Here is a 23,156-nt window from a genome sequence, read left to right as displayed (position 1 = left end):
AGAAAAAAAGCAACCTTCCCAAGCTTTCTTTGTCCCTGTTTTTGAGAACAGAGTGTCCCTCATTTTTGCCAAGGCCCCCCCTCTTTTGGACCTCATTCTCACCGGCCTTCTCAGGAACTTGTCTTCCTCCACCACGTCCTCCTCCTCAGCATCCACACCCTCCCTCACCACCTCCCTCTACCTGGTTCAGAGAGGCTGTTTTCCCCTTTTAAAAACATCTCTCACCTAGAGAATACACAAATACCTGTTGAGTCTATACTGATATAAAAAATAAGTGGATAAATAAATAAATGGAAGAGAAGGGACAAAACAACCTCACAGAAGAATTCCAAGAAATAAACATAGAAGGAATGAAAGAAATGGAAAACCATTAACAGAACATGATGGTAATAATGGCTGCCGGTGAGATCCGCTGGTAAATGTTGAAAGTTTTTAAAGGAGAAACAAGTTTCTGGCATAGCCTCAAAGCATCTCTCCAAAAGCATTTATTAATCACTGTGGTGGTTTTAGCACCCCTAAACAACCTTTTTTTCATGCTCCTCCCTCTACTAGGTAGAGCTTAATCCCCCCCACCTTGAATGTGGGCTGGATTTAGTGACTCACTTCTAATGGATGGAGTAGGTCCCAGGGACAGCTTTCTAGAATATCAGGCTGACCTATGGCAGTTCTATTCTTAGAGGTCATGGAGATATTTTAACACAATATCCAAATGCACTACACACCTGGCTGTGGCTGGCAGGTGGCTTTGATGCAGAGATAGTGTAGCGTTTACCCTGAGTGACATTAACTTGTAGAGCAAATCTGGTTGGGGTGTGGGCAAAGCAAACCTTATAACATGCCTAAAGCGACAGGTTGGTGTAGCGAAAGAACAATACCTGGTTCCCAAATTCAAAATTGTGTAACTGCCATTCAGTCACCGACTACGGCCACTTCAAAAGCCTTGGTGACAACATCCATTAAATTAATACCCCAGTCACTCTGGGTCAGAGTAAATATGAAACAGGTACACCTGAAACCTTTCTCACTCGTCCACAGCTCCCTCTCCCCATCTTGTATCTGGAAAGAAATCTGAGGTCAGGAAAAAAAATCTGGATGCCTCAAAGCCCTTTTCAGCTAAAATGGGAACAAAAGCAGGCTCAAGAAGGAATCAAGCGGACCTCAGCACAAGAACGCCAGCTTGTTATTTTGCAAACAGTAGGGTCAAAGCCCTGTATATAGGAGGAAAATAGTTTGGGGCAGAAAATTAATATTCACTGCTGAGACCTATTTGCCATGGGTTGACTCTGGAAGCAAATGGTTGAAAGATGGATCAGGATGAAAGCCTTCATCATCTCCCATCCTACCTCCCACCAACACCAGGGACCACCACTCCTCCCAGAGCCAGCGAACCCCCAGTGGGGTCCAGCTCAGCCAGAAGGCAGGGGCATCTGATTCTCCCCTCCTGTGTCCAGGAGTAAGTTTTTCAAGGGAGGGGGCCGAGGACACTGAATTTGGAAGGGCAAAGGACTGCTGTGAAGAGGGACACTTGGAGGAGCGGTGAATTGTGTTAAAGGGAATGAGTAAGAAAAGGTGAATGCCTGGCCCTATTCTCTGCTGGGTAAGGCCAGAGTGCCCTGCCTGTACCCCTTTATACCACGTAAGGTTTGCTGTAAGTGTTGACTGCTAATGGGTCCCATCTGGCCCCCTAGTCTGTAAAATTGCCTTTGGCCTATGGGAGCATCTCCACCTAGAAGGTTATACCTGCCCTGAGGGAGGCCCATAACCAATCAATGGCTGACATGGGAGAGGGAAACAAAAGGCTGACCCCTGGGCAAGGGGAGACAGAGCTCCCCAGAAACCCAGCTAAAACTCCCCTTTCCCCCACTGCCCTGCCACTCTCCTCACCTCCACCTCCTAGGCCCATACATCATCTCCATGAGAATCCCTCAACTTCTAAACAATCTGACCCAAGACATTGGGAATTAAGCTTCCTTGAAGTTTTAGAGGTTTCTGGTAGATCCTGGGAAGAGAATTTCCAGTTCAAGGACTCCAGTGCTCCCTTGAGGACAACTAGGCAGAGAAGGTTCAGACCCAAGCCCACCGACGCCCCAAGCACCAGAGAGAAAGCTCATGTCCTGGTTCTCCCTTACTCAGATTGGAGAAAGGACGCCAGAAGGAGGTGCCCCCCTCATACCTGGGTGACAGAGCCATGTCCTAAAAAGATCCTACTACAAAAGGCTGATTTTGCTAGTTCCTGGACACTGTGTACTCAAGTTGGGAAAAACTCAACACTGGCAAATCCAATCTCACAGATCACTTATAAGGCAAAAAAAGAGTTATGTCAGCTATCAAGTCTTTTTCAACAAGGTATTTAAAATGGGATTTCACACTGGTGCTAGAATTGAGGCACAGATGATCTTCCTTGGTGTTTTTCAAGGCCTTTTCCTCTATACCGGATCAGTAGGAAACTCTCTCCTTTACACTCTACTGCCTTCCCTCCTTCCCCTTTCTCACTGCCCTGTGCTCCTCTTTGGGCTTCCTAGGATCACCTCCCCCATTTCTCATCTTAGGGTTGATCTCTGGGGACCACTCTAAGACAGGTATACATCCAATAATGTAAAATCTTAAAATCATAGTTCCAGAGGGCATACTCCCAGTGAATAGCCCAAGCACGCAAAGCATGTGTCTATGACCTAACTAGTTATAATTTGCTAAAGTACTTGATTCTTGGGCAAAGTAGGTTAAAAGCCAGAGAGTTGTAAAAGAGTGGTCTGAAACAGCCTAAGAACTTTATACAACTCATAACAATGTCCTTCTTTGGTGCAATTTTACGTTAGCTTTTAAAATTAGCTTTCATAGATCTTTGCCTGGCCCATTATATTTCAGATGTTGAATTTAGGACAGTGTTCAAAGATTTTTATGGGGCCAGTTCACGGTTTCAGTTCCAATTTACCATTTTTCCTTTACTGACTTCCTTTTGGAGTTCACCAGCATATGGGTCCTTAAGGACTAAAAAAACCAATGAATTAATCAAAGGGAAAATGTTCTGTTTCTCCCGTTTAGAAATTCATTGAAATATAGATGAAGTCCATCCTGAACAGCAGGACGTTCTGAGAAAGCCATCAGCCTAAACGCCTTTATGAATAACTATTATGTTATAAGCTCAAAAGATCTTACATCTCAGCCAGATGAATAATCAGGCCACTAGGGAACACAGGGAAGAAAATGAATATAATGCAGGTCTATATATTTTTTTCCTCTGCTTGTCTGGACACATAAAATATCTTTTTACTTTTACCACCAAATACACATTCAGGTAGCTTCTCCTGGTATCAGTGATGCTTCTCGACTCTAAGTTAAGGACTTCTGGGGGCTGAATTTGCTTCCTCCAGCCTCCAAAGCACTATGTGAAGTACCAAATCATTACACCATGAAGGCAACATCCTGCCTAACTTGTAAGAACTATTAGTAAGGGCTCAGGGAAAGCTGATGCTGCCACAAATGCATACTGTGGAAATACATGCCACATATTCAATTAAGAAAGTGATTCATCAGTATTGTAACTAAGTATTGAAAAAAATCAAAACTGGGCTTCCCTGGTGGCGCAGTGGTTGGGAATCTGCGTGCCGGTGCGGGGGACACGGGTTCAATCCCTGGTCCGGGAGGATCCCACATGCCACAGAGCAGCTGAGCCCGTGCGCCACAACTACTGAGCCTGCTCTCTGGAGCCCACAAGCCACAACTACTGAAGCCCACACGCCTAGAGCCCGTGCTCTGCAACAAGAGAAGCCACTGCGATGAGAAGCCCGAGCACCACAACGAAGAGTAGCCCCCGCTCGCCGCTACTAGAGAAAGCCCGCCTGCAGCAATGAAGACCCAACGCAGCCATAAATAAATAAATAAATAGATAGATAAATAAATAAACAAAAAAGTAACCCAAATCAAGCTTTCAATTCCCCCTACCTGCCAATCAGAGATACAAAAAGAAAAATACTATCAGTGTTCATCTCTCCTTAGCTATTATAAACTGTTACTTGCTATGCAAAGGCATTTACAAGTCCAAATTACTACAGGATGCTTATGGTTTTAAAAAATACAAATGCTATATACGATTAGTATATTACTATATATACATGTGTATATATAAATACAATCTATGTATTTGCCTATAATTATTTAGTGATCCAACTAGTCTTTTTCCTTGAAATATGCCATTTAGAAAATACCATTACATCATGTAAATAATTTCCCTGGCTCCACCCCAACTGCATAAAAGCAGTCTTTTTTCCAGTGCAACGTGTATTTGGAAAGTGCCTGCTTTGTGGTGTTCTTGTCCAGGTCACCATACTTAAGCACACGATAGAAAAAAAGGAAAAATCAAAATTGTAGCTAAGCTCCCTCCTCCCAACTCAGAATCAGCAGAACTCTCCTTATCAAAGGACCAAACACATGAACTTCAATGATGCGAGCCGTTGACAACAGTCATCTTTAAATTCAAGCAGTACATTGTGAAAGCAAATGGAACTGCTACCCAGGTGAGAAGTGGAAGAGAAGTTCCCCAGGGAACAGTGATGGGCAGGAAGTCCAAGGACCAGGTTGAGTGCTGGCTGTGTGACTGATTCTGTGATGATGAGCAAGTTATAACATACTTTGAAGCTTCAGATTCCTCATCTACAGTTAAAACACTGGATTAAATGGTCTAAGGTTCATGCCAGGTCAAAATTCTCAGATTTTTAAGACCACCTCAACACCTGGTCATTGCTGAGACTCCACAACACTGATCCTGACTCCCAAGGCTGCACTGTGGTTGCTGAAAAGATTTTGCTTGTCACTCTCCAACACAATGGGATGGGTTTGGAGCAAAACAGGAAAGACATGTCCTATATGGTATGCATGTGGTCCCCTTAAGTGAAAGAAAATTACCTATTTCATTAGTTCCCAAAGGATATGGAGTATCTTTATTCTAAGACAGACCAGACTGACTCAGGCACTGCCCTGACAGCTATATATTATCCTGTGCTGTTGTATTGGGACCTATTATCTATTTGACTCATGTAGGAAGATTCTAGAAGCTTTTTCAAAATGGGAATACAGAATATGTTTTACTTCTAACTTGAGTAATTTGAGAAACCAGTGGCATTTGCTCTTCTCATATACACAGTTTAAAGCAAGAGAATCAAAGAGTTCTGAGCCCTAGAACAGAAATAAAGGCTAACCCCTGCAGCACGGTGCGGAGGCTGCGAGAATACGCTGGCATCTTATCCACGTGTAATGAACAATGGCTATCCAGAGGCTGACAGAGAAAGTATGGAAAATCAATGAGCATTCACTTTGACAGACAATTCTGGGGGCAGAATACCTGTCACCAGGTAATAAATCACTTCATTTAAGTTTATCTTTTTAGCAGTGCACAGTGGATTATACCCATACATCACTTCAGCCCTTCTTTTCTGCCCTGTTGACAAAGGACAAATTGAGAAGGATGGTGGGAAAGCTGGGAGAAAGAAGGGAGGTAAACAGAAGAGCTCTGTTCCTAGGCCGTATCGTAAAAGAAATGATGATGATGATGATGATGATTCAATTTCATTGTTTTCTAAGCATCAGTTCCATCTGTAAAATCTTACGGCACTTCCTGGATTTACCAATGAAGTGACCATGGGTTGGAAAACAAAGGTAGCTTTTTTTCCAGATCCCTTAGGACATACTATATATCTACAGTCTCAACAGGATCTCAAGCACTTGGCTTTTCTAACAATGGGTGAGTTTATGGGTTTCACTAATGATACTGCTTAGAAACTGGTACCCTGAGAAGCCTTGCAGCACAGAACTGAATATGGTAAATGGGACTTCAGGTGCAGCAAGAGGGTGGCAGATTAAGACAATGTGGAAAAAACCCTCCTACTACAAATACTTAAGAATGCTGGGTAAAATATGACCTGAAAAAGAAAGGGAAAAACTGAGTGAAAGCACGTGGATTCTGAGACTGCTTTTGTAACTTACAGACTTGCATTTTAAAACCCAAGTGGACAAAGGAGGTGGAACCATGGGCTGCCATGAGGCACAGAGTTGGAACTGAAACACTTGAGGAGAGGCAGGATCCTCAAAGAGGGGCTTCCTCAGTGAAGACTGGGGGCGGGGGAGAACTCATACCCTAGAAAAGGGGTCCAAAAGGGGTCCAAGAGGACAATTTTGAGTGAAAAAAAGAAACCTCTCCTCTGAAATATGGATATCCAGATCTGAGCCTTGAGCAGAGTAATCCAGGAAGTTCCAACCTAAGAAATTAGCAGAAACACTGGCCCCAAGCCAGTGATACTCCTGAGATCTCTAGAAGAAGCAATGCAAATTGTTCTGGAGGGGGCCTGTTATCAGGTCACAGAAAAAGTAATCCCCACTCAAGATCAGCTTATAAGAAAATTTAAAATTACAACATATCATGAGAAGAAAACAGCAAACACAACAAACAAGATTGTTAGAATTCCAGGAACTTGGGTACTTTCCTGGTAGTCCAGTGGTTAAGAATCCACCTGCCAATGCAAGGGACACAGGTTCAATCCTTGGTCCGGGAAGATCCCACATGCCACGGAGCAACTAAGCCTGTGTACCACAACTACTGAGCCCGTGCTCTAGAGTCCATGAGCCACAACTACTGAGCCCACATGCTGCAACTACTGAATCCTGTGTGCCTAGAGCCCATGCTCCACAAGAGAAGCCACTGCAATGAGAAGCCCATGCACCTCAACAAAGAGTAGCCCCCGCTCTCCACAACTAGAGAAAGCCCCCATGCAGCAATGAAGACCCAGAGCAGCAAAAAAATAAATTAATTAAAAAAAAAAGAATTCCAGGAACTTGGGATAATAAAATTAAAATTTGAAAAAGAGAATAAGAAATAAATATGCTTAAAACTATGAAAGACATAAAAGTAGGAAATAAAACCCTGAGGGAAAAAATACCAAAAACAGCCAGGTATGAAAATAAGCCAAATAGAACTTCTAGAAATAAATATTATAATCACTGAAATTAAAAAGTCAACAGATACGTTAAATAGATTAGACACAAGTAAAGAGAGAATTAAGTAAAATGGAAGACAGATTTGAAGAAATTACCAAGGGGCATCACAGAGATAAAAGGGGCATGAAAGAATAGCTCCTGGAATAGGGAGTACAATGAGACTATTCCGACGCATTTAATGCAAGATCCAGATGATGCAAATAGAGAGACTGTGTTAGTTTGGGTCCTCCAATAAGCAGATGCCAAGAAAGGATGTTGGGAAGAGAAGGAGTGGGCAAGGAGAAACCTCAGACCAGAAAGTCATGGCTCAAGGACTCCCCATTAGAAGAGTCCTATATCCTACAGGATGGGCTAGCACTAGTAGCCACATCTTACTAAGCCAGCAACCAGTAACAGCCCAGGGGAAGTGTGGCTTTTGAGTGAATCCTGAGACATGGCATCTGGGGTCAGTCAACTAGGCTTCCCACAGCAGGAGATCTGAGAGGCACATTTTCATGGCTGCTGACATGAAGGGGAGCAATATTTTTAAAGATAATAGTTAAGGATTTTCCAGAATTGTAAAAACCATAAATCTCCCATGTAGAGAATAACAGCAAGTTCTGAGCAGAATAAACCAAAACAAATCTACACATGCTATAGTTAAATGGCAGAATATCAAAGGCTATAAAATACCAAAAACAAGGAGAAATTTAAGTTAAATGAAAAGAAAATAAACTGGTAGGGGGGAATGACTGGAGTTAATTTTAGACTGCTTTCTAAGAACACACATTTAAGGATAATAAAGCCAGTAGAGGAAAAAAGGGAGGAACCAATAAAACTCAATTCAGTAAGAGACAGGAAATGAGAAAAAGAAAGCAAAGGAAAAGTATGGAAAATAGAAAACATGAAATAAGAGAAATAATTTAAAATATCAACTGTTACTATAAATGCAAACAGATTAAAATAGCTGGTTAAAAAACTCAGACTGAAAAAAAAAAAAACACTCAGACTGGATTTTTTTTTTAAATTTAGCCATATGCTATTTACAAGAGGTTCTTGTAAATAAGAACCTCTTACTTACTTTACCAGTAAGTAAAACCACTTACCTGTTCTTACTACTTACACAATTTCTTAACCTTTTGCAGATTGATTGCTCTCATCAATGATATGAGATTCCCATTCTCATCTGTAGAATGGGATGATAATGACAGACTTTTTTTTTTTTTTTTTTTGCGGTACGCGGGCCTCTCACTGTCGTGGCCTCCCCCATTGCGGAGCACAGGCTCCGGACGCGCAGGCCCAGCGGCCATGGCTCACGGGCCTAGCCGCTCCGCGGCATGCGGGATCCTCCCAGACTGGGGCACGAACCCGTGTCCCCTGCATCGGCAGGCAGACTCTAAACCACTGCGCCACCAGGGAAGCCCCGACAGACTTAGTTTTTAATCTGTAACATGTTTTTCTTAAAATAACACAAGCAAGTACAGCAAAATGTTAACACTTGCGTAATCTTTCTGGTATGTACGTGGGTGCGAGTTTCATTACTGTCTGTACATTTTAATCTATTTGAATTGTTTCAAAAATAAAAATGTTTTCACTGTTTAAATCCATAAGCCCAATAACCAAGTAAAAATATAAGACCACAGTAAATGACAATGTTCTTATACACCACTTGGGAGGGTATAGAACTATACACGTTCCCTAGGGAACAATTTTGCAAGATACACCAAAACTTAAAAGATATAGATACTCTTGGGACTTCCCTGGCAGTCCAGTGGTTAAGACTTCATCTTCCTATGCAGGGGGTGCAGGTTCGATCCCTGATCAAGGAGCTAAGATCCCACATGCCTCTGGGCCAAAAACCGAAACATAAAACAGAAGCAATATTGTAACAAATTCAATAAAGACTACAAAAAAGGTCCACATCAAAAAATCTTTTTAAAAAACTGTAGATACTCTTTAACCCAGGGACTGAATTCTTGTAATTTATCCCAAGGAAGTAATCAGAAATGTGTACAAACATTTGTGTATTCGTTTACACCTGAGTTATGTCAAATGGTGAAAAGTTCAAAACAACTTTAATGTTGTTGGGAACTGTTTTAGTAAACTGTAATGCATCTGTATAACAGAACAGTATGCAGTCATTAAAATTCAGGTTAAGGTTATAGAAGATTATTAGTGACAAGTATATATTAGTAAGTGAAAAAAGATACAAAGCAGTATGCATAGTATGAGTTTGTTTTAATTTTAAAAAATATGTGTATATATATATATACAAAGACAAGGGACCTCCAGTGAAGCACTTCTGGATGGTAAAGATTCTGAATGACTTTTTTTTATTGTGCTTTTCTCTGTTTTCCAAGTTTTCTGCAGTGAGCATATGGTGCTCTGCAATTAGGGGGGAAAAGCAATCATTACTTCTAAAGTAAGTGGCAATAATTCCAGTTTATACTCTAATGCAGGGGTCCACAAATTATATCCCGCAGGCCAAATCCAGCCTGCCACCCTGCCTGTGAGTTAGGAATGGTTTTACATTTTTAAATCGTTGAAAAAAAAAATCAAAAGAAGAATAGTATTTATAAACTGCCATTCTAATCTAATCTTTGTATTTAATCTTTACAACAACCCTGTGAAGTAGGTACTATGACCCATTTTACAGATGAAGGAACAGAAGCTCCTACATTGGTCAGGTAAGTAGTCAAAGATCTCCTAGTTACTGAGTCTTTGCTGAAATTCACACCCAAGGAGTCTTACCCCAGACCTCATCCTCTTAAGCTGCTTCCTCCATGTGAAAAGTTCTCCACCACTATAAGGGCAAATGCAGCCAGCACAGTCTGGTGAATTCTCAGAATGGAAGACCACAATGTTTCAGTGAAGCGTCATTGGAGAATGAGGCCCTGTTTCTACCATGATGATAGGAAACACTAATTCTGAACTCCAATTAACCAAAGTATTATCCTCCTCAAAAGAATTCCATTCTTGGGCTTCCCTGATGGCACAGTGGTTAAGAATCCACCTGCCAACGCAAGGGACATGGGTTCAATCCCTAGCCCAGGAAGATGCCACATGCCACGGAGCAACTAAGCCCGTGCACCACAACTACTGAGCCTGCGCTCTAGAGCCCGCGTGCCTACAGCCCGTGCTCCGCAACAAGAGAAGCCACCGCAATGAGAAGCCCGCACACCGCAACAAAGAGTAGCCCCCGCTCGCCGTGACTAGAGAAAGCCCACGCACAGCAACAAAGACCCAACGCAGCCAAAAATGAAAACAAATAAATTAATTTAAAAAAAAAAAGAATTCCATTCTTTTTATTAGTAGACCTGTATAATAGAAAATTGTACCCTTTTATTATTATTATTCTGTTTTGAATTTCATCAATAAAATTTGTGGAAATTTGTTTAGTCTCTCATTATATAAGCACCTACATAATGTCCTTGATGTTGTGTATTGGCCCAAAAAGCCTAAAATATTTACTATGTGACCCTTTACTGAAAATGTCTGCAGACTCCTGTTTGAATTGACAGAGAAAAGCCAAGTGGGGAGAAGCAGAGGTCACAGTATTAATGGAGTCCCCACACCTGGAACCATGGAGTAACCAAGAACCCAAATGGTTCTCTCTCCCAAGCTATTCCACAAGCTCTTAGTCGTTTAGAGACTGTTTTTTTTCTCCTTCTCCTGCTATGTCTATATTTTTTATCTATTACCTCCCACCAAGGGGTGAGCAAAAAAAAGAAAGTAAAACTTAGTTCAGTCAAGGTTATTGCTTCTTAGAAACTCTGGCAAAAATTTGTTCAGGGAAAGAGACTTGACTTTTATATCATTTCTGAAGTTAACTTATCAGTGTTTTCTGTTCCAAAAATAACTGAGAATTTGGCCACTCATCCTAAGTATGGGATTGTTCATTCATCCACTTACCAAACCCTAGCATAGCGCACAGATCAGAAGATATATATCAATACAACATTCTATAATAGAAAGCAGTTTTAAATGACTACAGAAAATGTAAATTAAAACCACAATGAGATACCACCACACCCAGTAAAATATCTAAAATCAAAAGGACAGATAATACCAAATATTGGCAAGGATGTGGAGAAAGCAGAACGTAAAATATAAAATGCAACAGCCACTTTGGAAAACAGCCTGGTGGTTTCTGTTAAAGTTAAACATATGACCCAGACATTCAACTCTTAAGTATCTACCTGAGAGGAATGGAAACATGCATCCATACCAAGACTTATATACAGATGATCATAGCAGTATTTTCATAATAGCCCCAAACTGGAAACAACCCAAACGTCCATCAACTGGTAACTGGATAAACAAAATGTGGTATATCCACACAATGGAATACTACTCAGCAATAAAAAAGAACCAACTATGATACACTCAACAATATGGATGGACTCAAAAACTGCATGCTGAGGGAGGCCAGTCTCAAAAGACTGCATATTGTATGATTTTAAAGTAGCACGATTTATTTATTTTTTTATTTTTTTTACGCGGGCCTCTCACTGTTGTGGCCTCTCCCGTTGCGGAGCACAGGCTCCAGACGCGCAGGCTCAGCGGCCATGGCTCACGGGCCCAGCCGCTCTGCGGCATGTGGGATCCTCCCGGACCGGGGCACGAACCTGTGTCCCCTGCATCGGCAGGCGGACTCTCAACCACTGAGCCACCAGGGAAGCCCTTGTATGATTTTATATGACATTTCTAGAAAAGACAAACTATAGATGCAGAAGCGGATCAGTGGTTGCCTGAGATTGGGGTGAGAGCAAGGACTGTCTACAAACAGGCAAGAGAGAACTTTGTGGGGTGACAGAAAGTACTAAAACTGAATTGCACAAATACATGGATTTACTAAAACTCATCAGTATACTTACATGTGAATTTATGGTATGCAAATTAGACCTCAATAAAGCTGTTTTAAAACAAAACTACAGGAGCGAAGGGGCAGATATCTGCTCGAGGTAGAAGAAAGGGTAGGGAAGCCTTTAGAAGAGGGAAATTTTGAGATAATATCCTGATAACGGACATTTAGCTGAGGCAGGGATTTAACAGTGGGCAGAGGCAGGAAGGCATGAAAACTCAAGTAGGATTTGGGGAGGGAAAAGAAATAGGTGATACTAAAGGGCAAGCTGCACTTAGAGACGGGGTAAGTGAGAAAACAAGTTGGTAAGAAGTCGGTACTTCATCTCATAGGTCATGGGAGTCACTACAGAATCTGAAGGGGGCTGAGTGACTATCACATTTGAGTTTTAGAAAGCTAACTCTGGAGGCAGTGTAAAAAGAAGATGACTTAGAGATGAGGGGAAAAAAGCAAGAGGCCGTGTCCAGGTAAAAGACACAGAACCAACTATTTAGTTTCTAATGAGGTGGTGGGAAAGAAGACAGTTTCTAATCTTAGCAGCTAAGATGGTGGTGTCACTAAAACAAATAAGGACGACAGGAGCAGAAGCAGTTTTGGGGGAAGGTGGTGACATAAATACTGTTTTAGGTTGATTGTGAGGTGCTGTCAAGATATTCAGGTACAAATATCCAGCAGAGTTGCAAAACTGGAAAGAGTCTGGGGTTGACGCTGTGGCTTGGGGAATTCTTAGCAAAGAAATAGTCACTGAAACCACTGAACTGTTAAGATTGCTATGGACTCACATAAACAGCAAGAACTTAGGGCTCAAGATCAAAAAGGCTCATTATAGGGAACTCCCTGGCAGTCCAGTGGTTAGGACTCCTCGCTTCCGCTGCTGGGGGCCTGGGTTTGATCCCTGGTCAGGGAACTAAGATACCTGCAAGCGTGCAGCCAAAAAAAAAAAAAAAAAAAGGCTAATTACAGAGTCTACCCAGTCATCCACGCAACGACATTAAGAAAGTGCTTTTCCTTCAGTTGCTGTTCTTTTTTTTTTTAAGCGTTAGAAACGTTTATTTGCCAAAATATTTTATTAAAAAACAAGTGAGAGAAGTGGAGTAAAGCAAGGCTAAATTTCAGTTAATGTTGTACCACGATCAGCCATAAAAAGACAAAACAAAACAACAACAAACAAAATCCCAATGGTCCTAGCAATTTCAGAAGATTAGCTTCAGTGTCAAAGTCCAGAGTTAACAGAGAAGAGTAGAAGGTTGCCTGTCACTACATATGGTCATTTTAAAGGAAAAGGAGGGGAATTCCCTGGTGGTCCAGTGGTCATGACCCAGCAGCGCTTTGGGGGTGGGGGGAAGAAGGTTCATCCCCTGGTCAGGGAACTAAGATCCCGCATGCCACGAGGTGCAGCCAATTGAAAAAAATTTTTAAAGAAAATTAAATTTGAAAATAAATAAAAATAAAGGGAAAGGAGATGTTGCAGGTAGACAGGGAGAGGGGTCAACTCCTAAGGAAAGCAAGGTAGGAGGGATTCCACTGTACAGGAAAGAGAAGCTACTAGCATAATCCTCACCTGGGGCTGTGCTGTGGTCTTGAAGCAGATGGGACAAGTAATAGTTGCAGGTAGTTGGACACGGAAGCTGCTGCTGCCACTGCCTCCTAAGAGCGGACTCGGTAAGGCTGGTGGTGGAGTGCGCCCTATGCATCCTTTTTACACACGGATTCCCCGTAGCCAACGGTGTCAGGTGTGCACGCAGCTCCACACCGTTTGTTACGGTGCTCGGTAAAGTCCGCCACACTACCCGTACAATCTACGGGGCACTCTTCTGACCAGTGCCCCTCCTTCCCACACTGACAGCTGCCACTCTGGTCTCCCATCCCAGGGGCAGTCCGAAGCTGGCTGGTGGACAACTGCACGTATGTTCGTGTGCCTTGAAACTCTGTGCTGTCAAGGCCCCTGACAGCCCTACTGCATCCTCTGCCCGCTCCACGTGTACGAAGGCATAATCTTTCATAATGTCACATTCGATGACTGAACCATGCTCCTCCAACCTGGCCCAAGGCTCCTGGTTGGTACAAGTAGGACTGATGTTGCCTATGTGCAACTTGGCTGAAGCTTTGCTCTTTTTCTTTTTTAAATAAATTTATTTATTTATGGCTGCATTGGGTCTTCATTGCTGCGCGCAGGCTTTCTCTAGTTGCGTCTCTAGTTGCACTGAGAGGGGGTTACTCTTCTTTGTGGTGCGCAGGCTTCTTATTGCGGTGGCTTCTCTTGTTGCAGAGCACGGGCTCCAGGCACACGGGCTTCAATAGTTGTGGCGCACAGGCTTATAGGCTTAGTTGCTCCGCAGCATGTGGACCAGGGCTTGAACCCGTGTCCCCTGCATGGGCAGGCGGATTCTTAACCACTACGCCAACAGGGAAGTCCCTGAAGCTCTGCTCTTATCCTTGCGGCTTCCATGGTGATGTTCACCCTGTGCGACTTGTAGTGGATGGCATCCTCGGCCGCCACCTGGTTGGTCCTCTATGTGCACAAAGCCGTAGTTTTGTGGCTTCTGTTGTTGTTGTTTGTTTTTCGGTGCAGCTTGCGGGACCTTAGTGCCCCGACCAGGGATCAAACCAGAGCCCTCCCTGGTGAAAGCAAGGAGTCCTAACCACTGGAGCGCCAGGGAATTCCCAAAGCTGTAGTTCTTAATGATGTCACATTCCCGCACCTTCCCACACTGCTCAAGGAGTCAGCGGATCGCCTGCTCTGTGCCCTCCTGGGGCAGGTGTCCGATGAACGGCGTCACCGTCCTGACAAGAGCCGCCGCTTTGCGGCGGCGGCGGCGGCGGAGGCGGAGGCGGCTCTGGCGTCTCTGGCGTCTCAGAGAACCCTACAAAATGGCGGCGGGCGCCCGAGCGCCGGCGGCGCGACCGGGCACTGCTCGCGCGTCAGCTCACGCACGCGCCACTGCGCGCTGCCGCAGGCTCGCGGGCGCCATGTTGCTTTTCTTGTCAGTTTGTTCCTAGCAGACCACCAATAGATTGTATAAAGAGATACAGATTACAAAACAAACATGCCAAAGATGATGATCAAACTGGGGACAAATACATAGATGGGAGAGCAGAATGCAGAACATAACAGAGGCAACTGAGACTATATAGAATCTGCTATCTAGAAAGCAAGGCGCATGCTTTCGCTGCCTTTGAAACTCTCATATTGTGAATGTGGGTACTAGTCTGCTCTTTCAAGTTAAGGGTACATGGGTCAGAGTCCATCTATTGCCCTCAGCTCATCCACAACCATCCAAATGCACATCAGTTCTACCATCTTGTCAATAATATACGGTGCAAATTGGCACCCTGGAGATCTACCTTCTTGGACCTTCCCAAAGCCCCCATATGGCTGACACATGGAGAGGACAAAAAATTTCACAGATTGTTATATACAGGGTACTAGGAAATATAGACAAAAGAACAGTAGGCTAAATACCAGAAGATCCAGATTCTATATTCTTCCACCATGGACAAGTTAATTATATTCTTTGTATGTACAAATGGGAATAGAATGCACGGATCAGATTTTGAAAATTTAAGGTGTTGCACAGTGTATGGTAATACTGCTTGAAAGTTTGTCATCCCACACAACCTCCTGTCTATATAGGGGCCAAATGAGTTAAAGTTGTGCTCTATTATTTTAGGGGAGAGAAGTGTCTTTGACGGTAAAACGTGAATATAATTTACAAGAAATCATGCCTACAGGTGGAGTACTGCAGTATATCAGATTCTCCTTCTATACATGACCTTTAATTCTGCTGACCTCTATTTCTAGCCTTTGAGTAGGAGAACTTAGAACATGACCTAGAGGCCTTCATTCATCAGGCCCCCACACTCCCAGCCACAATGGATGTAGCCCTTCTCCAACAGTGAGTCACCCACCTTCCCCTCTGCTTTCTGCTTGGATGGCCACCACCAAGCCTTGGACCCTATTTCCTGGTCTGTCTACCCAACCAGAAAAGAAGTTCCCTGCATGCAGGGTAGAGCTCATTCATTTCTGTGTTCTCAACACCTGTCAGCATGTAAGGCTCAAAAAATGACCCCCAAGTGAAAGAATGCCAGGAAATTAGGGGGAAAGATGCCAAATGGCACATATTAAAAGTAAAATTTTTATACTATTCTATTTTTTTAAATAAAAATTATATGTACTTAAGGCATTTGAGATGATGATTTCAGATACATATACACAATGAAATGATTACTACAGTCAAGCTAATTAACATATTTCTTCTCATGGTTACCTTTTTGTGTATGTGTGTGATGAGAGCAAAAATTAAATTTAAAAGTCTCCTGTGCATTGACTGACAGATGAGTGGATAAACAGAATGTGGTACCTACATACAATGGAATATTATCCAGCCTTGTAAAGGAAGGAGATTCTGACAGATGCTACCACATGGATGAACCTACAAAGCATTACGCTCAGTGAAATAATCCAGACACATGATGCCTCTTATATGAGGTACCTTGAATAGTCAAATTCATAGAAACAGAAAGTACAATAGAATGGTGGCTGCCAGGGGCTGGGGAAAGGGGGCACAAGGAGTTAGTGTTTAATGGGTTTAACAAGGAGTTAGTGTTTAATGGGTTAGTGTTTAATGTATATAACAATCTGTTTAAAAGGGGCACAAGGAGTTAGTGTTTAATGAGTTTCTGTTTGGGTTGACGAAAAAGTGCTGGAGATGCGTAGTGGTGATGGTTGCACAGCATTATGAATGTACTTAATGCCACTGAACTGTACACTTAAAAAAGTTTAAATGTTAAATGTAAATTTTATGACACATATAACCGCAATTTTTTTAAGTCTCCCTTGCAGTATTCCGTCTGAGGAAGGATACAGGACTGTGGCCTTTGGCATATTTTTAGGTGGCTATTTCTTCATAAGATGCATTCTTAAATACCTAATTGATAGCAAAGGGAAGAAAACACATTCAGCATTCACACAGCTCAGCGTCCAAATGTCCAAAGTCATTAATTTGGAAAAATACCACAAGAATCATGAAACTGATTCAGAATTTACTTGGAAACCATAAAAGCAAAAAACGAAGTGTGATTTTAGTTGGGTTTTCTGGGTGTGTAAGTGTTGTCTTAGATGACTTGTTTTTTTAATTGTTGGTAATCACTGGCTACCAGTACTAACCTCACTGCCAGAAAAATAAACAGTTAAGTAATTAAAACATTCAAAACCTGAACTAGCAGAGAAAAAAAAGTTTATGTTTCTAACACTTTCCTTTTAGCATCAATTGTGATTCATATATCAAAAGACTAACCTTTTAAAAGGAGATGAAATAGCTTTCATATTTGACTATTTTGGTAACCAGCTATATAGAGAACTATTTTATCATCCCTTTTCCCCATCCCCAGACAGAGAAAGTTGTTGAGCTTGAGATTTCTAGATTATAATGTTGAAGTTCTCATGCAAGCAAAACCTCCCAGCGATGTTAGATGTCTTGTCAAGGTAAAAACAGGAAGATTTTTTTTTCTTTGATATCTGTCAAGAAAATATAGAGGTATGCTTATTACTTTCTTTAAAAAGTCCTTTTCCCTTTCAAGAAAAGTGTTGTGTTTATTCCAATGGCAGTTTAACAAATAATCTCAGGTTCTCAGCAAGCCCTCAAAACGGGTGATGAGAATGCAACAAGCTGACAGAATCCAAATTAAGTTGACACTCCCCAGTCTAAGGCTTCCAAAGATGTGTGTATCAGCATCGTCCAAAGCAAGTCACTGGATCACTTTTAACTTCTTCCAAATACCAAGCCTTTAAGCCAAGCTCAAACATGGCGGAGGAGAAAAGGCAAGAGAAGGGACTTTGCTGTGTCAACATGGACACCCCTTAGAAGGTCAGTGCAAATCGAAGAATTACAACCAAATGGTTTTAATCGCTTGGGTGACAACGCACAGGTGGCAGGGGGAAGAGCAAAGAGATAAAAGTGTTAATGCTTGAAGGAGATGATGCACCCACCTTTGCAGTTCAGTAAACATGGCCTAATGGTGATTTTGTCTGTGGATGGTGAGAAAGGACTTTGCAGCAGAAGATCTTATCCCTTGGGAAGGACTAGATTCTAGTCTTAGATTCACAGAGTCACAAAAGAGGAGAGAATGGCCCGGGGGCTCTAAACAGATCCAGTGGAGGGGAGAAACGGAGGTAACATTATGAAGACGGAGTCGTGAATAAAGCAAGTGTGAAGCACCTACAAAGGGCAGCTTCCTGGGTCCTGGAGAAGCCTGGTACCCCCTCCCGCAAGTCGAGGAAGCTGCCCCGATTCTGGAAGCATCTGGTTCCAGATGAGAAAATCACTTCACTCTGGGTGGAAGAACCTCAGACAGCCATACAATTAGGGACACATGCAGACCGAGGTGATCAAAAGAAAACACCCAGATTAAACCCACAAATCATTTTCAATAAGCCTTTCCAGAAAAGCAGTGTGGTGAGAGAAGTCCTGGGGATGTGATGTATTGGTGTGGAGACCGTGGGTAACAATACTCGATTGTACGTTTGAAAGCTGCTGAGAGAGTAGATCTTAAAATTTCTCATTGCAAGAAAAAAATTAAAAAACCAAAAAACAGCCATGTGTGTTAGCTGGGATCCCAGGTAAAAACTTCAGAAAATAAACACCTTCAAAGAAAGGAGACTTCTCTCTGCGGTTTTGAAGACGAAGTTTCACATCCGCTGCTCCAAAGGCCCAGAAAGGCTTATTGTGCTGGGGAACTGGGGTGTGCGAGCTTCAAAGACTTAAACAAATGATCAGTTCTCTCCTTCAGAGATCCTAAAGTCTCCTAAGAGATTCCAGGTGGCAATAAATTAATAGGCTCACTCTTTACTATGCTTCTATTTCTCCTAGCCTAAAAAAAAAAACTTAATCAGAAACAAAATTATTTCTTTACCAAAGGCTCCATTTCTGTGTGATATCCTAGTTAAACTTGCACATTTTTTTCTCCATTCTGTTTTTTGGACCCAGAACAATTTCCTCCCCCTCTAAGCAGAAAAACCTACAGAAAAAGTGTTGGTTGTGCCCTAGTTTCAGGAGGTGATGAAGAGGCAAGTCGCTAAAGCCATATGGAGAAAACTACTACTTGTGGCCCCAGGGAGAAAAAAAAAAGAATCAGCCAAACAAAGATACCTAGAGTCAGACTGGAACTTCTCGAGCAATCTAAGCCTTACCTCCGAATGCCTAAACAATAGCCTCTATTTATGCACACTTCAAAAGGCCTCATTGCATCAGAAGGCACCTTGCGAATAAGATTGCAGCTAATTCTCCCAGCAGCAGAAATGCAACTCCTGTGAATAACAAAGCTTCGCTCTGTTATTCATAATAAGGATTAAACCCAGTGGGATAAAATACACAGTTGCCAGGTCATCTTAGTGTAGGGCTCAGCATGGAAAACTGAGTCCTCATTTCTCCTCCACTAAAGCCTGGTGGTTGGTAGAGGAGTCAGTTCTTTAAATGTCCAGCGACGATTGCTTTTGCTGTTAAAGGAGAAATCAGTAAACAAGGAAAATGCTCTGAGAGACAGTTGAAGGGCACTGAATCAATATTACTACTGTCCTCAGCCCCCTGTCACAATTGAGTGCAGACCTTCAAAGGAACACAAACTAAGATTCCCCCAGCCCCCCCACACACCTAAAAGGCTGCCTCTAAAGCATCAAGGGCCTGGCCCCCCATCTGTTCCACACCTAGGTTTTCCTTCCCATTCCCTCTCCCTGCCCTGACCCCTGTTCCAGCAAAAACAATCTGTTGACCCCTTGCGCACACATGACTTACAGCTGCCGACTTACAACCTTTCTTTGCCAAAATCCGTATTCATCCTTCAAGACTTGCTTTAAAAGGGCCTCCCCATGACCCAAACCCCCTGACAGCTCTTTTTTGCACGTGGTTCATATTGAGTTTGCAATCAATTAAAAGTTAAATGTTCTTATCGAAATAATTCTATTTGGAATAATATGTTGTCTGGAATTTGCTTCAAAAACAATCCAAGGATAGGAGTGGAGGGTGGGGCATTCGGGGTGGGCCCCATGTGGGTTCATCAGAGGGGGTCTCTCTACTTTTTTTAAAAAGTCTTTATTGGGCTTCCCTGGTGGCGCAGTGGTTAAGAATCCGTCTGCCAATGCAGGGGACACGGGTTTGAGCCCTGGTCCAGGAAGATCCCACATGCCGCGGAGCAACTAAGCCTGTGCACCACAACTACTGAGCCTGCGCTCTAGAGCCCACGAGCCACAACTACTGAGCCTGCGTGCCACAACTACTGAGCCCGCATGCCACAACTACTGAGCCCATGTGCCGCAACTACTGAGCCCACGCGCCTAGAGCCTGTACTCCGCAACAAGACAAGCCACCACAATGAGAAGCCCGTACACCGCAACGAAGAGTAGCCCCCGCTCGCTGCAACAAGAGAAAGTCCGCGTGCAGCAACAAAGACCCAACGCCTCCAAAAAACAAACAAATAAATAAATAAATCTCAAAAAAAATAAGTCTTGGGCTTCCCTGGTTGCGCAGTGGTTGAGGGTCCGCCTGCCGATGCAGGGGACACGGGTTTGTGCCCCAGTCCGGGAGTATCCCACATGCCGCGAGCGGCTGGGCCCGTGAGCCATGGCCGCTGAGCCTGCGCGTCCAGAGCCTGTGCTCCGCAACGGGAGAGGCCACAACAGTGAGAGGCCCGTGTACCGCAAAAAAAAAAAAAAGAAGTCTTTATTGAATTTGTTACAATATTGCTTGTGTTTTATGTTTTGGTTTTTTGGCATGTGGGATCTTAGCTCCCTGACCAGGTACTGAACCTGCACCCGCTGCATTAGAAGGCAAAGTCTTAAGCACTGGCCCACCAGGGAAGTCCTGGGTCTCTCTACTTTTGCTTATGTTTGAAAGTTTCCATAGTAAAAATCTGAAAACTTTAGTGTCACAAAGCTAGCTAAGGACAACCAACATTTGAACTCAGAATTACCTGACATTAAAAGCAGAGCCCGCTAGGCTGTTCTATTGTTTTCCATGAATTATTTCATAGTTGCTGTTACTGCTTTTTTTCACTGTATCCAGCTGTATTCATTATTCATTTCACATGAAAAGCCCGGTTGCTCTCCTCAAGGAGAGCAGGCAGTGTAACTGGGGACACAGGTAAACAGATAAATCACAGTGGAATCGTGAGTGTAACAGCCAGGATAGGAATCGAGTGGAAACAAATAAATTTCTATGGGAAAACAGCAATTAAGCCTACTTGGAGAACTCAAAAAGGCAGCCCAGCCGGGAGCTGTTATCCCAGGTAGAACTCAAGAGCTAAGCAGGGACGTCCAAGGTGAAGGAGTTTGGGGACAGGAGCGAAACTCGGGCAGAAGTTGTGGTGTGGGCAAAGACGCAGTCCTGAAGAGGCGTGATGGGGAAGGAACAGGGCCAGGTGGGGCAGATGCCCTGGTGAGGTAAGTGGAGGCCCAGACTGTGAAGAGGCTTGCAGCCAGGCCAACAGGGCTGAATTTTACCTCTTAGACAATCAGGAGCAAATGCGGAAGTGACATGATCACTGTTGGTCTGTTAGCAAGGTCACTGTCAGCTGTGCACCTAACAGCCTGGATGGGCTTTTGCAGCAGGTCATAGCCAGGATTAGGTACGGAGACAGTGAGGTACAAAATTTACGGGGACGCCAAAGAACTCAGCGATTCGGATGCGTATTATTTTAATGCAATATTTTTTTAGAAATCAAAATTAAAGCCAGGAAAGTCCACAATGGAAAAAAAAAATTATGTAAGTAAAGACAGATGTTACCCTTTGGTTTACCACCCTGCTTTATTATGAAACTGCAAGCACCACCCCACCTGTCCACCCCCCAGCCCTCACCATGCTGGGTGGGTTTACAAGGGTGGGCAATGATATAGGAACAGATTGGACAACATGAGGCTTTCCATAGAGTTGTATTTTTTTGTTGTAGAGCTTTTATTAACTTTTCCCACTTGGTTGTCAACACGGGAGGATATTTTGATAAGTGGACATAGGGGTGCACAGTTTTCTTTGCCGCAAGGCCCCCATAGAGCTTGGTAGGGCCCTGCCATAGCCCGGGCAGTAAGTGAGGGCCGACAGCCCTAAAACAAGAGTGTGAAAGAGGAAGAGGCCAAACTCGAGCAACATTTCTAGGGCAGAAATGAGAGAATATATAAATGCAGTAGGAGTATCAGCCTAAAGGCTCAGCTCGAGCACAATTTATTCTCCCCAACTACGTCATAAACCTTCAGGGTCAAAAATCCCGTTCTCCTAATCTTTTGTATCATTTTGCGCCTAGCTCGATACATTCCTATTAACTAATTAAGTGGAAAATAAGAGCTTAAGTCCAAAGCACACACAACTGAAGCCAGAAGTATGTCGTTCCTATTTTACAAACTGTCTCTCGCTGAAGAGCAGGACGCAGTGATGAATGTTCAAAACGTACGACCCATTCATGATAACTAAGACCCCCCTCCCCAAAATCTAATAAGTTGTTTGAGTGACACTCTCCTGTCATTCTCCCATCTCATTTTGCATCCTTAGAACTAAGGAGGAGAATAACTGAAGTGAGGGCTCTGCTTTGTCATCTCTGAAGCTATGATCAGATTAGAAGAAAGGCTGAAAAAAACGGTTGGTCCCACCAGCCTTGGACAATAGGAGAAAATGGGTGGGGGGCTTTGCAGTTTTCTGTATCAAATAGTAACCGGATTCCCACTCGACCCTCCTGCCCATGTGATTTCCACTCGGCCCCCAGCTTCAGTCCTGTGTCATGGAATATGGCCCCATCTCTGCGGAGCAAATCAGAGGCCAGTTCAGGATTGTGGACAGTTTAAGTGACAATAAGGGTGAGGCGTCATCCTGATGAACCATCAGGTGTGGAAATGCACTCAAGAGAGATCACAATGATGGAGGAGGCCTTAATAAATAAAAGCTGCTACCAAACCTAACTTTTGGATGGCTTCGGAAGGCTGAGTTGCTCTGAGAGGGAGGTACAGAGATATCAACTTGCCATCCATGGCCCGGCCCAGGCAAGGAGCTACGACTAAACAGGAAATCGGTTACTGAGCAGTTGAACGGATGTATGAGTGTTCAAAGCGCAGGCACCAGGCTATACTCTGAGACATTCTATAAAGTGAAAGCAGAGCTGTGTTAACCCTGACAGATGTGTAAGAGACTCGTGTAAGAGGCAGGACCTGCTTGGGTCTCCTGAAGAACTGAATTCTCTGTGAGTAACTATGAATTATTCAATGCTATGGTTTATTGGGCATCTACTATGTGCCCAGTATATCACAGGCATATTTTTTAAACCACCCCAGAGCCCTGCAACGGAAAGCGCT

At 43.3% G+C, this 23,156-nt stretch overlaps 1 protein-coding gene and 1 pseudogene across 2 annotated transcripts in view; both read right to left on the bottom strand.

The window, feature by feature from the left end:
• PITPNC1 (phosphatidylinositol transfer protein cytoplasmic 1) overlaps positions 1 to 23,156 on the bottom strand; it is a 257,389-nt gene that overhangs the window by 191,315 nt on the left and 42,918 nt on the right. The gene's annotated exons all lie outside the window — the stretch shown is intronic.
• On the bottom strand, positions 13,388 to 22,835 carry LOC132414865 (RNA-binding protein 4B-like; annotated as a pseudogene).

This window comes from Delphinus delphis, chromosome 19, assembly GCF_949987515.2.
Source record: "Delphinus delphis chromosome 19, mDelDel1.2, whole genome shotgun sequence".
Lineage (NCBI taxonomy): Eukaryota > Metazoa > Chordata > Mammalia > Artiodactyla > Delphinidae > Delphinus > Delphinus delphis.
The sequence above is the reverse complement of the archived record's forward strand: the minus strand, read 5'-3'. Positions and strand labels throughout refer to the sequence as shown.